The sequence below is a fragment of the Lonchura striata genome, chromosome 4 (assembly GCF_050655825.1).
Source record: "Lonchura striata isolate lonStrDom1 chromosome 4, ASM5065582v1, whole genome shotgun sequence".
NCBI lineage: Eukaryota > Metazoa > Chordata > Aves > Passeriformes > Estrildidae > Lonchura > Lonchura striata.
Window position 1 is genome coordinate 21,990,404 of NC_140706.1, and position 12,839 is coordinate 22,003,242.

The following is a 12,839-nucleotide window of genomic DNA, read 5'->3' on the forward strand; positions in this document are numbered from 1 at the left end:
AACCTGAATGCTTATATAAACTTTCATCATTCCTTAAAAAAATTGAAAACTCAGCATTTCCTCAAAATTTTCAAGGCAGCCTGTAGTCATAAGGGATAAAATTCAACAGTATGGCCTCCACTCATCTCTAAACCCTGGAAAACGTAAATGTATATCCTCTTAACTAGATGAATATATATTCTCAGATTCTGAGTACAGAACGAAAAAAAAAAAAGTACAGAAATTAATTACCAGGCGGAAAAAATATCAGAAAGGTACTGCTTGGGCCAGAAAATTGTCTTTCAGATACCCAGTAATTAAATAAAAAGCACAATAAAACAGACTACAAACAAAAAGGGGGGGGGGGGGGGGGGGGGGAGAAAGAAAGAGAAAATAAACAAAAAAGCATCAAAAAAAAAAGCAAAACAAAACACACACATATTAAAGTATATAAATCCCTTACAGTGTTAACATATCAGTCTAAGACTTTTAAAGTTGCAGTTGCAGATGGTTATGTCAGCCATTTCCACCTTCCTTGACAGTTCTGGGTTTCATGATAGAATTTGGCTACTTTTTCCCTAGGATGTGAGTGTTCATTTTCAGACAGTATCATCTTCTCAATCCTTCCACCTTTCATAACAAAAAAGGCATCTGGGAAAGCAGCTTTAGCTATATATTTATAAACAAATATATATCTGTTATAGATAAAAATATTTATACCCTCACATTCTCTCTACCTTAATACTGTTTTTTCTACATGCAATAGCTTTGTCTACACCTTATTCTGGAACGCCTCCAGTGTTGTTTCTTCAGGAACTCAAATAGGCATGTGTTATCAGCTCTTTGGATTATAACCCATCTTTGTACAAACCACATACCAGAGCAAAGGGTTACCTAGCAGAGAACAGACTTTGCATCCAAATCTGTAAGAATGATTATGTTTTGCTGTGTATTTTATGAACAAAGCATGCAGAGAGGAAGGAAGGAACTGCTTGCTGAGAAGACATTTTGACCACAAAATGCCAACAGAGCTGCAAGATAAAGCCCAAGCTACTTTCTGTTTCTGTAGTTGACTATGGCAGAAGCTATCAGTGTAGCCATCAAGATTTCTGAAGACACGTTACAGACCTGGCCTAGCTACACAAGTGGTTAAATACCACTAAGATTACATATTTTGTGGGTCTAAGCAAAGGGTTATACTGACCACTGATTTGGCTTCGTTACTTACGTAAAGATTAACATAACAAACTGCTAAACAAATGTACACATACTGGTGAGCATTTTGCAGGCTAGAACATAAATATGTAATCACTTCTTAAAATGTTTTATAAAGTTTGAACTCAAGAATGCAGAACTCAAGGACCACCTTATTCAATACATTATTTTTATATGATTGTTCAATTTAAAAAATAATTTAATCTCCTCCTTAATTTTGATTGCAAAGTAATTTATAATAAACCGTAAAGAATGTACAATATTAGAAATGGAGTGGCAAATACACATTTATACAAATACGTTCATTCTCTTTCGCATCCATATTTCTACCACCACAAATTCAGCATATGTAAACAACATTAGTGCATATAGCTTCATACACTCCATAAAACAAATCTCCTTTCAGAAGCAAGGCAAAACAGATTTCTCCTACTTAGAAATAAATAGGGAAAAAAAAAAACAGCTAAGAAACGCAAGGAAACACAAGGGGACTTTGAACTTGTTTAAATAAAATTGATTCTTGTTGTAATATTATACTCTCTTAAGTAGTGTAACCAAGAAAAAAAATCACCATTCTTAGCATGGTTACTAAAAATAGGAAAATGCTATAATGGCTAATAAAAAAAAAAAAAAAAAAAAAAAAAGAAAAACTCAAACTTCTTGGGAGACACCTGACCATTCTATTTTATTCAAATAGGGACAAAACATCTAAACTGCTATGTGAATAAAGCAATACAAGAAAAACCATTTGGGCTTTTCTTCTAAGAAAAAAGTTTCAGCAGGGGAAGAATTGCAATGTTTGTCACACATCTCAAGCCTTTTATGGAATTATCCAACTTTCCTTCAAAGAAGATGTTTTTCACACTTCCTTACAAACTGATTGTCATTTTCTTCCTTTTCCCATCTTATGGAAGGGACTTAGACAAGGAGTGGCAAAAAAACTCAAGAGTGGCCTAACAGTTCTTTTCTTTTACTAAAAGTGACAGCTAAATAGCATCAAAGAAAAATGGCAATTGTAATTTCTCAGAACCCTTCCTCACAGTAAGCACCTGCATCTAGCATTCTGTAAAGCTATATCGACTAATTTTAAAATTCTGTCATTCTGATTTTTCAAGTTGAAAAAGTGTTGAAGACAAAATTGACTGGGAGATAGACAAATCTTTGTTGAAGCAAACAAGCAACCCAAATTTTAATAGTGAAGTAGGTGAACAGTAGTTAATAGGTGAACACAGAAACACTCAAGTGGGACTAGGCTTTTTTTTCCTTTTTTAATATCAATATAGATACATGCCTGAAGAAATTATCAAACCTTTAAAAGTACATGGCAAGATAATCACACTGTGAGCAATCAGTTCAACAAACACAAGCAAGTTCAGGCATGATCCCAACTTCTGCTAAACCACATATTAGATTAAGATCTTAAAAAATTTAAAAAACCCCAACAAACAGTACAGCAGGTTTTACCATGGAGAAGAACAAAATCTGCAAGTAGTAAATTTTATCTTCACATTGCAATTGACGTCACACAAACTGACAAGATCAACATAGAAAATATTGTAGATTAAAGTCTTTCCCAAAACCTACATTATACAATCACCATATAGATTGCTTAAAAAAAAAATAAAAGTTACTGACTGCAGCAATTGCGATAGAACTATTGCCTCTACCAATACAAGGAAGTTACTAAGCATAGGTCAACCTAGAGGATAGTTACAAAATAACTTTAATCACATCCTCTGTCGAAGTGTTTCTTTATTTGTCTTTTTCTTTTTTTTCTTTTATTTCAGAGCACTTGCCTTCTAGAAATAGGTTCAGCAACTTTCTTTACCTCGGAGTCAAACCTCATACTGCAAGAAATTCCAGTGGAACAACTTGCAGAGTTGCTGGAGTAAGGAACTGCATGGCATGAATAAGCAAACTCAGGGTGGAATTGGAACTTTCGGAAGTTGCAGTGGCAACACTAGGGTGCTGTACCCTTCACTTGGTATTCTCCATCCATTACGTACTGCAGCTTCTTTAACTTTATGTTTTCTGGTAAAATTTCCAGATCTATAATGGCAGCTAACATGAGGTCTGTTCACTTCTGCCTTCATAAAAACGACTCATAGAGTAAAAAAATACACAACAGTAAAGCACCGTTCTTTAGCGATACATTTACATACAAATAGTTGAAACAATTGAAGCTACAAAGAAAACAGCAATACACACCTTATTTTCTACCTGCTATTTCCAGTCCGATCCCAACTTCGGCATGTGTGGCCCATCTGGGACATGCCCGTCCCCAGCCCCCGTGCCCTGTCCGGCGGCAGCGGCAGCCGCAGCATCACCGCCGGCAGCGCCGGCCCGGGAGCGGCCGGACCCTGCAGAGCCCCGACAGCGAGCCCGCCTTACCTGACCAGCGGCTGGCGGGGACGGGGGGGCAGACGAAGGAAGCGCGAGGCTTTAGCTCGCTTCAACTTTCAGTTCTCCCTCCGGCTCCCCGCTCGCTCGCGTTCTTGATGGCTTTCTCTCCTTCCTTCCTTCCTGCCGGGCTGGCTCCACACCCCACCCCACGCCCGCGCTGCTCCGCGGCAGGCCGCGCCCGCGGAGCTCCCTCCCTGCCTGGCGGGAGGGGCCGCACCTGGGCGCGCCCCCGGCCCCCGCCCCGGCTCAGGGCGTTCCGGCCGGGCCGCATATTTCCTGAGGAGCCACGGGGAAACCCGCTGGCCGGCTTCGGCTGCGGAGCGCTGTGTGCCCCGGCGCACCACAGCTCCTCAGGCCGGCCGTGCTGCCCAGCGTTTCCCTTCGCCCGGCCCGTGAGCAAAGGGCGTCCGGCGGAGCCGCGCTGAGGGCCAGCGCTCCCTGCCAGCACTGACAGCCGTGAGCACCGGCTTTAAAAAATACCGAACTAAAGGTACTAAGCCTTACAGTAATCGCCAAGAATTCGCCCACTCTTGGAACGCGCCCATGTCTGTGAAAAACTGCCATTCAGATGAAATTTCAAAAAGATGACATTTTGTTACACAGAATGATACGGAAAGTACTTTAATGCGGACATAGGCATCTTCTTGAAGTGTCAATTCTCACCTTGTCTGAATCCAGACAAGGTTTCAGAGGGTTTGCAGTGTTGCAGCTGAAGTGTGAGGTCTGCCACTCACCCCACCAAAGAAAAACAGAAGCAAAAATATACTGAGATAAAGAGGCCAATTATAAAGGTGCTAATTTAGAAGCAAGTAAACCTGGGTTCTTTTTAAGACTGCTTCCTACACACTAAATATAGCCTTATTAGTAAGGGGACTATTAAGAACTGTTGGTGCCATGGTATTGAAGTGAGGTTTCAGGATAACAATATTGAATGCAAACAGCTTTTTCACTCTCCAGAACTTCCAGATTAAAAGTTTGAAGTTCAGTATTACAGTGCCTATTCCACCAGTTCCCAAGCACTTTTGAACATCCAGCTGCAAATCTGCAAGTTCTAAGTATTAGATATGTAATCATCTAATAATTACAAAAAAAAAAAAAAAAAAAAAAGTTAATTTTATCTCCTAAACTTTTTATATGCAAGCACATTTTTGGATTTGCCTTTTTTTGATAGTCTAATGTAATTTATTGCGTTCTTGCTTGTCCTTTTATTAATGCTTTTGCAGCATCTATCCCAGGAGTTGTCATTCCCAATTATTTGCTAAGGGGCTGATATGTTTCCAAACCAAGTGAGTGCACAGATGTGATTCAGGTAAGTATACTAACACCCCTTTTTGTCATAGCCTTTCTGGATTGTAACCTAATGACTCACGGAGTCATCTGATCACAGATTTGCCTAACATTTCCAGCTAAACCTAGCTTCCTTTTAGAACCCTAGGAATGCCAAAGAATACTGACTTTGAAAAGGAATTTCAACCACAGTAACTTAAACTATTTGAAAGATTCAGGCCTTGTAAACAACAAAAGATTGGCCTCCTTTGCAAGGCTTACCTCACCATGCAAAAATTTAGATAATTAGCAGTTTGTGGTGTGCTAGAATTTCTTTCTCCTCAAGTCTAAGGGTATGGTCATTGATTAACACCCTTGTGCTCCTCTGTTCTCTGTCAAGAAGTTCCCAAGACCTTCTATAAAGCTCACTTTTCTTCCTCTTCCAGGGACCCATGTGATTAGCCCATGTCACTGAGCCAGTGGCAGAGAATATAGGTAACAGTCTGCTCAGCATTTGTCTTTAAAAAATGGGTGTCAGACCCTTACATGGAACTCTGAAAGAGATTGCCCTCAGCACATTTATTTATACCTATACAGTAGAGGTATCTTCCCTCAGAGCACAGCATGACACACTGTTTCAGACAGAGTTTTACTGACTTAGTTTCCTTGACCACAATACTGGATCACAAGAACTGAGATTTTTTTATTTTTTCAGCATGTTTTTTTGGGAGAAGGAATGGGAAAAATAAGCATTACACACATACCCAGCTGTGCTTACTTCTTTCTGCTTGCATTATGTCCAGAAAAACTGCAATATACACAAGATCATTTTAAGTCACGGTGTGCTATTAGGGGTTTAGGGGCTTTTCCTTACATGTTTTGTATGTCTAAATTACATTACTGGTACCACACAAACCCATATGATGTTTTATTCTTTGTTAGAAATATAGTATAATTTTATATATGGTGTTTTACTCTGTTAGGAATCAAGTAGCATAATATATCATATTTTTAAAAAGCTCTGAAGTCTCTAATTTATCTACAACATATAGTTCTCTGATGAGCAGAGAATGGCAGCTTTCTGACGTGACAGTAAAAAAGAAGTCTTACAAAAATATAGCAGGAAATTGCATCTTACTAATTTTGGTGTAATTCAGATAAGACAGAGTACTACCCTAAGACTTGTTGATAAGACTGAGTTTTGAAAAGTCTGCTGATAGGCCTGAAAACTGCAGAGGTTTTGTTATCTGATAATTTCCTCTTCCTTTGAGTTTCTGTGGGTTTTGTGTTGCTGTCATGAATAAGTGTTAGGTAGGCAGGCTTTTTTAGTAAATCAAGACAAAATTTCAGTCTAGAAATTACTTATAAATAGGAGCTGCATGACTTCTGCTGTATTCTCTGAAAGACACTAGGGCTTTTGTATCCTAAAATACATTTAACCATATAAGAATGTCATTCATTGTAAACATGCTAAGTACCTTCCAGCTCATATTTATCATTACAAAACCCTTTAAAAAGCCCGTTTTCCAGTGATTGATATTAACTTGTTTTTATTTATGTTTTGTTTTTAAATCAGTCCATAAGAATAACCCTGAATGTCGGTAAAAATGGAATAATATCACCAAACCGTACAGGTGCTAATCCTTAGGATATAAATATATCCCAGATTTCCACACCCTGTGTGGTTTGTCATACATCAGAATAGATGTTTGCCATATTTCTAGTTGTTCATTAAGCTTATAATGAAACTGATTCAAACTAGTCACACTTTTTCCAAATTCAAATATTGTAATTTTTAGATGTGCATATTTTTAAAACTAGAGATCAATTCTACTTGCTGCATATTTGTCTATATAAGAACTCCAAATCCAGCTGCACAAGCAGCCAATTGACAAGTTAAAATAGGGGAAACAACTGCTACTCCTTCCTTTATGGATGGCTTACAAGTAGCTCTGATATTTACATGAAGTTTGTCAGCTACCAAAAAATGCACAGGAGACCTGAGTTTATTTGTGAGGGTTTATTTTTTATTAATGAGATTATTTCACTTTCTCCTAGACAAAAACCAAACGACCCACATATTCTTATTGAACACAGTCCAAGTAGGTCTAAATTCTAAACTTGGTCTTCTGTGATTGGTTCAGTCTCATTTGCTCCTCTTCAAAGGAGAAGTAATAAAATTCATCCACCAGGCTCCTCAAGGTGTTGAGAAGGTTAAATATTTAGATTTTGGAGCTTATGAAGAATCATAAGAAATTAAATGTTAGTTACACCTCAATCAACTAGCAGGTGAATATCGAGGCCTTTTATGAGTTGAACCTCACTATTATTGTTATAGTACAACATCAATATTAGTGTTAATAAAATATCAGGAAAACTAACTGTGGAAATTAAATAACGCATTACAATTTTCATAAGCAGAGTTCTATCATTAGGTATATTTCACTCAGGGTAAGACAAAATTACATAAAGCTTCAGAAAAATGATAGTACTGCAGATAAGAATAAGCACTTGAGTTAAATTCAGTTTTTGCATTTTTATCAATTGTATATGTGTCCTTGGGATTCCTCTCAGCCACTTACTCAATGCATTATAGGTCAGTTACTTTTGCATGTCATACTGAATACCCATTTTTATTCAGACCTGTAAGCCAGTTTGCCCATACCCCATATTTTAATGTAATTAATAGTCAGTTTGATTTCCAGGAAGCTTTGTAAAATAGTTCTCTGTACCATATAATAGACTTTTAGACTATAATTTTATAAGCTATTAATGTAATTTTATAAAGTATAATAACACAATGATATTCAGTTTTGCCATCTTCTTTTAATGGCTGTTTTTGTTAAAACTACTGATGGACTCATGAAGTAGTCCCTCTAGCTATTTTGATATTGATTTATGACTTTAGAAACAAATGTGTATAAGTGATCCCACAGAGTACTGTTTACTAATTACTTTTACAATGTATTGATCTTTTTTCTTTCCTGTACCAATGCTGGTAACAATTAAGTCTGAATTAATTTTTTAGCTTACATATTGTATACAACAATCAACTGCACATGCAAAATTCTCTCAAGAAGTTATTAGATTAATTGACATACTCTTAATTATCACAAAACTACTTGTAAGCCAACAGTAAGATTTACTCTAATTAGCAACCCCTCATATAGTGGTGATGGGTGAATTAGAAACATTCAACTTGACTTCACTTTCAACACAAGTCTACAAAGATAGAAATTCAAAATACATTCCCTGGGACAACATGAGGTTCCAGGAAGTTAAGAAGGCTCTATTTGCTGCCTTTTGCCAAAGCACACAATCCTGGACAGACACTTGCCTGGACTAACCCACTCCAAGTCCTATCCTAGGCCTGCACCCAAACCTCTGGATACAGCCCTATGGCCTGATGATTCCCCACTTCCCTAGGAATTGGTACATGTTTTAAGCTACAGAAAAGCTGAGACTCTTTTCTGCAGTACTCCTTTATTGAATTCACAAGCCTAGAAATGAAAGCAGACAATTTATTCTAGCAGTGCAAGGGAATTAAGCTCCTGCTGTAAATGAAAGGCTTCTAGCTGCTGACTAGGGTTTCTCCAAGAAATCTGTCATGAGAAAATATAAATCTAGTGGCTTTAATACTTTTTCTCAGAGTACCTGTGTTCCAAGTGGGACCTAATGCTAGCTCTTCTGTCTCTCATTTATATTTAAAGATTTTTGAGTAGTTTTTGAATACAAATACATCTTCAAAGCATGTGGCATGTTCAGGGTTTTTGGTTACCTTGACATCTCTTTCTGTCATGTTTCAGAAGTTTAATGGAGCATTCTTTAACTTATTTGAAAATAAATCCTCTGAGGAAATTTCTTGCACATCAAAATGCTAAATTTTCCCCCATATTTATCTTTTGCACAGTTCATTGAATTGTAATGAATCACACATCATTAAGATTTTATCTCCACAGCACTGGCTTATCAACAGAAACCACATTTGACACTTTTAACTATGCTATTAGATTTAAAGGTCACCATTTCAGACACTTGTTTCTCTCTTTCATTTTACTTGTTGCTTAAGCAAATTTGTCATGGAAAGTAATGAAATATAATAGACATCACAGAACTATTTCTAGAGGAAAACAAATCCACAGTACAATCACAATTGAAATTGTCTATCGTTAAATACAGTTTCACACTGTTATTTAGGTCTGATGAAACACATTATCATAGAATCTTAGAATTGTAGAATGGCCTGAGTTGGAAAAGACTTCAAAGACCATCTAGTCCTAACCCCTTGCCATAGGCAGGAACACCTTTCACTAGACCAGGTTGCTCAGAGCTCCATCCAAGCTGGCCTTGAACACTTACAGGGATAGTGTTCTCTGGAATAACTTCCCTGGTCAACTTGTTTTCTCTCTTCTGTTTTCTCTTTTCCTCACTGCTTTCTACCCAACCAAAGAAAGCAACACATGATCACTGATTCACTTCCCAGCATTCTGATGCTATCAAAGGTGCTAAAGTGGAAGCTTACTGTGTATACAAATAACACTTGAATAGAAAACTCAAAGTGAAGATACCCCATCTGTCCATGAATAATTTCTTGTAAAGTTAATAGGTTAAGTTAGAAGCTGCATAGTGTCAAGTCTTTGACGTTTTACTGTATACATCCCATTTCACAAACAGTTTCCTTGGTTTTCTGTCTCTTTTCTAAATACCAAATTGAGCAACAGCCTCAAAGGTAAAATGCCAGTAGTTTAAAGTAGACAAGCTGCCTAGGTAGTACCAGGTGGTACTGAAGCTACCAGTAACCTTTGTTATTTTAGATAAACAAATGATGCCGTAAGTATTCTGCCTACAGTTTTGAATTAGATTGCCATTTAAGAAATCTCATTAAAATACTCAGCTTATGTTACAAACTCTACTAAAATTGATGACAGCACAACATTCTATATCTAGGTAATTGTTTCTATCTTTTTCACCTTATTCTGTACAGAAAGTGTCATGCTTCCTTCAAACATTTCTTTGTACCAAAAGTATCTCTTAAGAGCAATGAAGGTCTAACTCCAGTATTGAGGACAGCACTATAATTTCTCATTAAAGAAAGAAACACTGTCAAGTGAAAGCAAGACTTTCATGTAATATTTCAATAGCCTCTCCCTTTCTAAAATTTAATTAACATTGCAATTAAAGAAGTGTTATTCAATGTTGGCTAAAAAAGCCTACAGTTTTTCTGTGTTTAATAACTACAAAATAATATTGCTGAGCACATGAAAATTTTTTCTTTCAATAATTTGTTTTTCCTAAAGCTTATAATTAGGGTATTACTTACACATTTTACAGATCAAGAGGGATTTCAGGCAGATAAGATTTTCAGGTGGCTTTCCAAGATTCTTTCCTGTAGAAGATGGTAAATAGGATAATGCAGTTTATGGGTTTGAGTATGTACTGATACTTTTATCTTCTCCTTCATTCTCACTATATTTTGTAGGTAGCTCAGACTTCCTTCCCTCCTCAGCTTTGGAGTTTTGCTTTTCCTAATATGAGGATCACCTGATTTTGGAGTTAAGATTGTTTAAAGTAAGTCAAGTCCTGTGACTGCACTCAAAGAGAGATACCTTTTTTAATTACTTCACATTTATGTATTTCAAAAGGATTGTGTCAGTGACTAGCACTGGTCACTGTAATAGAAAACTACATTAAGTGTTTACATGAACATATGATAAAAATTCTACGTCACAGTGCATCTGTAGCACTTTCTTAGTTTTTCTTATACTACTATTGCTTTTTAACTCAGGCCTTGGAATACCAAAGATGGAAAGAATAACCATTATATATTTTCAAATTTGACTAGATCAATAAACACACCAAAAAACATTCATTGTCACATACTGAACTTTGAATTATATGCAGAGTATTTAGGCAGAACTTTCTGGATCTGCACCATAAACTCTAATCTCTTTTCCTAGCAGAACAAAGTCCACTTCCTTTGCTATCAGCTATGCAACACTTCTAAAGTATTCTGAAAAGAACATGAGTATCTACTAATGGGTAATTTAATTTGAATGTATGATTTGATCCCTGTTTATCTAAATTGGATATTTTGTTCTTCCTATATCCAAGGCTATTATTTAATATGGATGAAAAAGATCTTTTTTAAAAGGACTTTTCAAATACTTAGAGGATATAGTTAAATGTGAATGTAACCCAGGAATAAGAATTGTTTTAAAACAAAACCAATCACAAAGCAAATTTTTCCAATTTGTTGCTTGTTTTTTTTGTTGGTTTTTTTTTTTCTTTTTTTGCTGATGTAGCTTTGCTGAAGATTGCTCTTTTAAAAATGAAATTTCAGTGGATAACTAAACTTTGAAAATGAGTACACAGGTCTTTTTTTATTGGTCCTTTCACATGAAATAAATAAATACATAACATCACAAGACCAGAAAGAAACAAAATCTAGTAACAATGCTATATTTATCACAATTGGGTTTGCACTTTTATTTCTTACATGTATGATATTGAAATTATATTCCTTTTTTTCCTTTTGCCTTACATTACCCTCTGGACATAGGGCCCTACTTTAACAGTTGGGTTGCTGGACACCCCTGTCTCTTGTGTCTTTTCTTGTAATATTAATTAACTCATGTCCATGGACAGTGGATAACATGACAGCTTGTGTCTTCATCCTACCACTATGGGCCTGATTCTTTCTCAGTTAAAGGATGTATTTCAGTCTGCCAGGGATTTCCAACGAAGCTCAGATCCAGTAGTGCCCATATCTTAGAGATACCTCTGATCAGATGTCCCTGGACTGGCTTTTTGGGTCTCTTTTTACCCATGTCTTTTTTCCTCTGTTTAGATTTTCTGCAGTAAAGGCTGAAAGAGCAAACTGCAATTTCACTGTTAAACTTGACTGCCAGAGAATTGAGTAATGCTGTACTTATCAAGTCTGCTTATTCCTAAAGTCTCAACATCCTCATTGTAACTGGTGAGCTGCACTGTACATCATCTCAGTAACTAATCCAGGCTGAATTAACTTCACAAATTTACAAGATTAAAGTGACTCCAGCATTTACTGTATGATATAATTTTTATTCTATCTAAATAACCTTTATACTAAATTCTTTATCATCTTGCATTGAATTCACATGTGATATTACAATATTATTTTCTTGAGTGTACTCTATACTATATATTAATATAGGCAGTCATATATTTTCAGAGAATATACACTGTAGTATATACGCTGTAGTGTATACATTGTGTTGCCTACTTTATTTACCCTTCCTGTCTTCCAATTGTAGCAATTGTTGCTACTAATTGTAGCAACATATTCTTTTGCAATCTGTAGTGTTCAGAAAGCTTCAAAGCGTGTCATAGCTAATCACCTGCATTCACTAGGTGAGGCTGATCTGGACCATGAAACTCCACGGGGACATGCAGAGCCCTGAAAACTACTACTGCACCAACTGTATCTCTTTGGGCAGAAGTTTGTGTCAAGTAAAAGCCACATGACTGTTCCCAAAGACTATAGTTACATTATCATGATTACATAACATATAGTTAACATTACATTACATTGATAGGTTACATTACCTGTCAATATGGTACATAAACCTGAGCCTTAAATTATAAGACTATTCCATGAACAACATCAAAGATTAAGAAATTCCATTTACATAATTGATCATCATTCTTCAGCTAAGGAGAAACAGAGAATTGATAGCAAAATATAATAAATAGGTTTTCATAGTCCAGTACTGGGGCTGAAATAAAGACAGGATGTGGGGCCTATTTTTTTTTAACTAAAACAGAGGTTTTCCTATATTAATCACTGAATTTAGAGACATTCAAATGCTGATCATCAGATCACCAGACAGTCTAAATATACTTTCTCTTTAACACTGCTGAAGTGTAAAAACCTGGAAAAGTCAACTATAATTTAAGTGGCCATTACTGACTTATTTGCTGTCATGAAATCTGGTATA

At 36.4% G+C, this 12,839-nt stretch overlaps 1 protein-coding gene across 9 annotated transcripts in view; it reads right to left on the reverse strand.

Annotated features, from left to right (window-relative positions):
• Positions 1 to 3,782, reverse strand: part of ARAP2 (ArfGAP with RhoGAP domain, ankyrin repeat and PH domain 2) — a 144,134-nt gene extending 140,352 nt beyond the window's left edge. For 3 of the 9 annotated variants that reach the window (XR_014955079.1, XM_085578571.1, XM_085578576.1), the window contains exons 1-2: positions 3,586 to 3,782; positions 4 to 134 (exon numbers count right to left, since the gene is read on the reverse strand). The gene's annotated coding sequence lies outside the window, so the exon portion shown is untranslated. The other 6 variants (XM_085578574.1, XM_085578573.1, XM_085578577.1 and 3 more) reach the window with 6 other exon arrangements.
• Between the last annotated feature and the right edge of the window lie 9,057 nt (positions 3,783 to 12,839).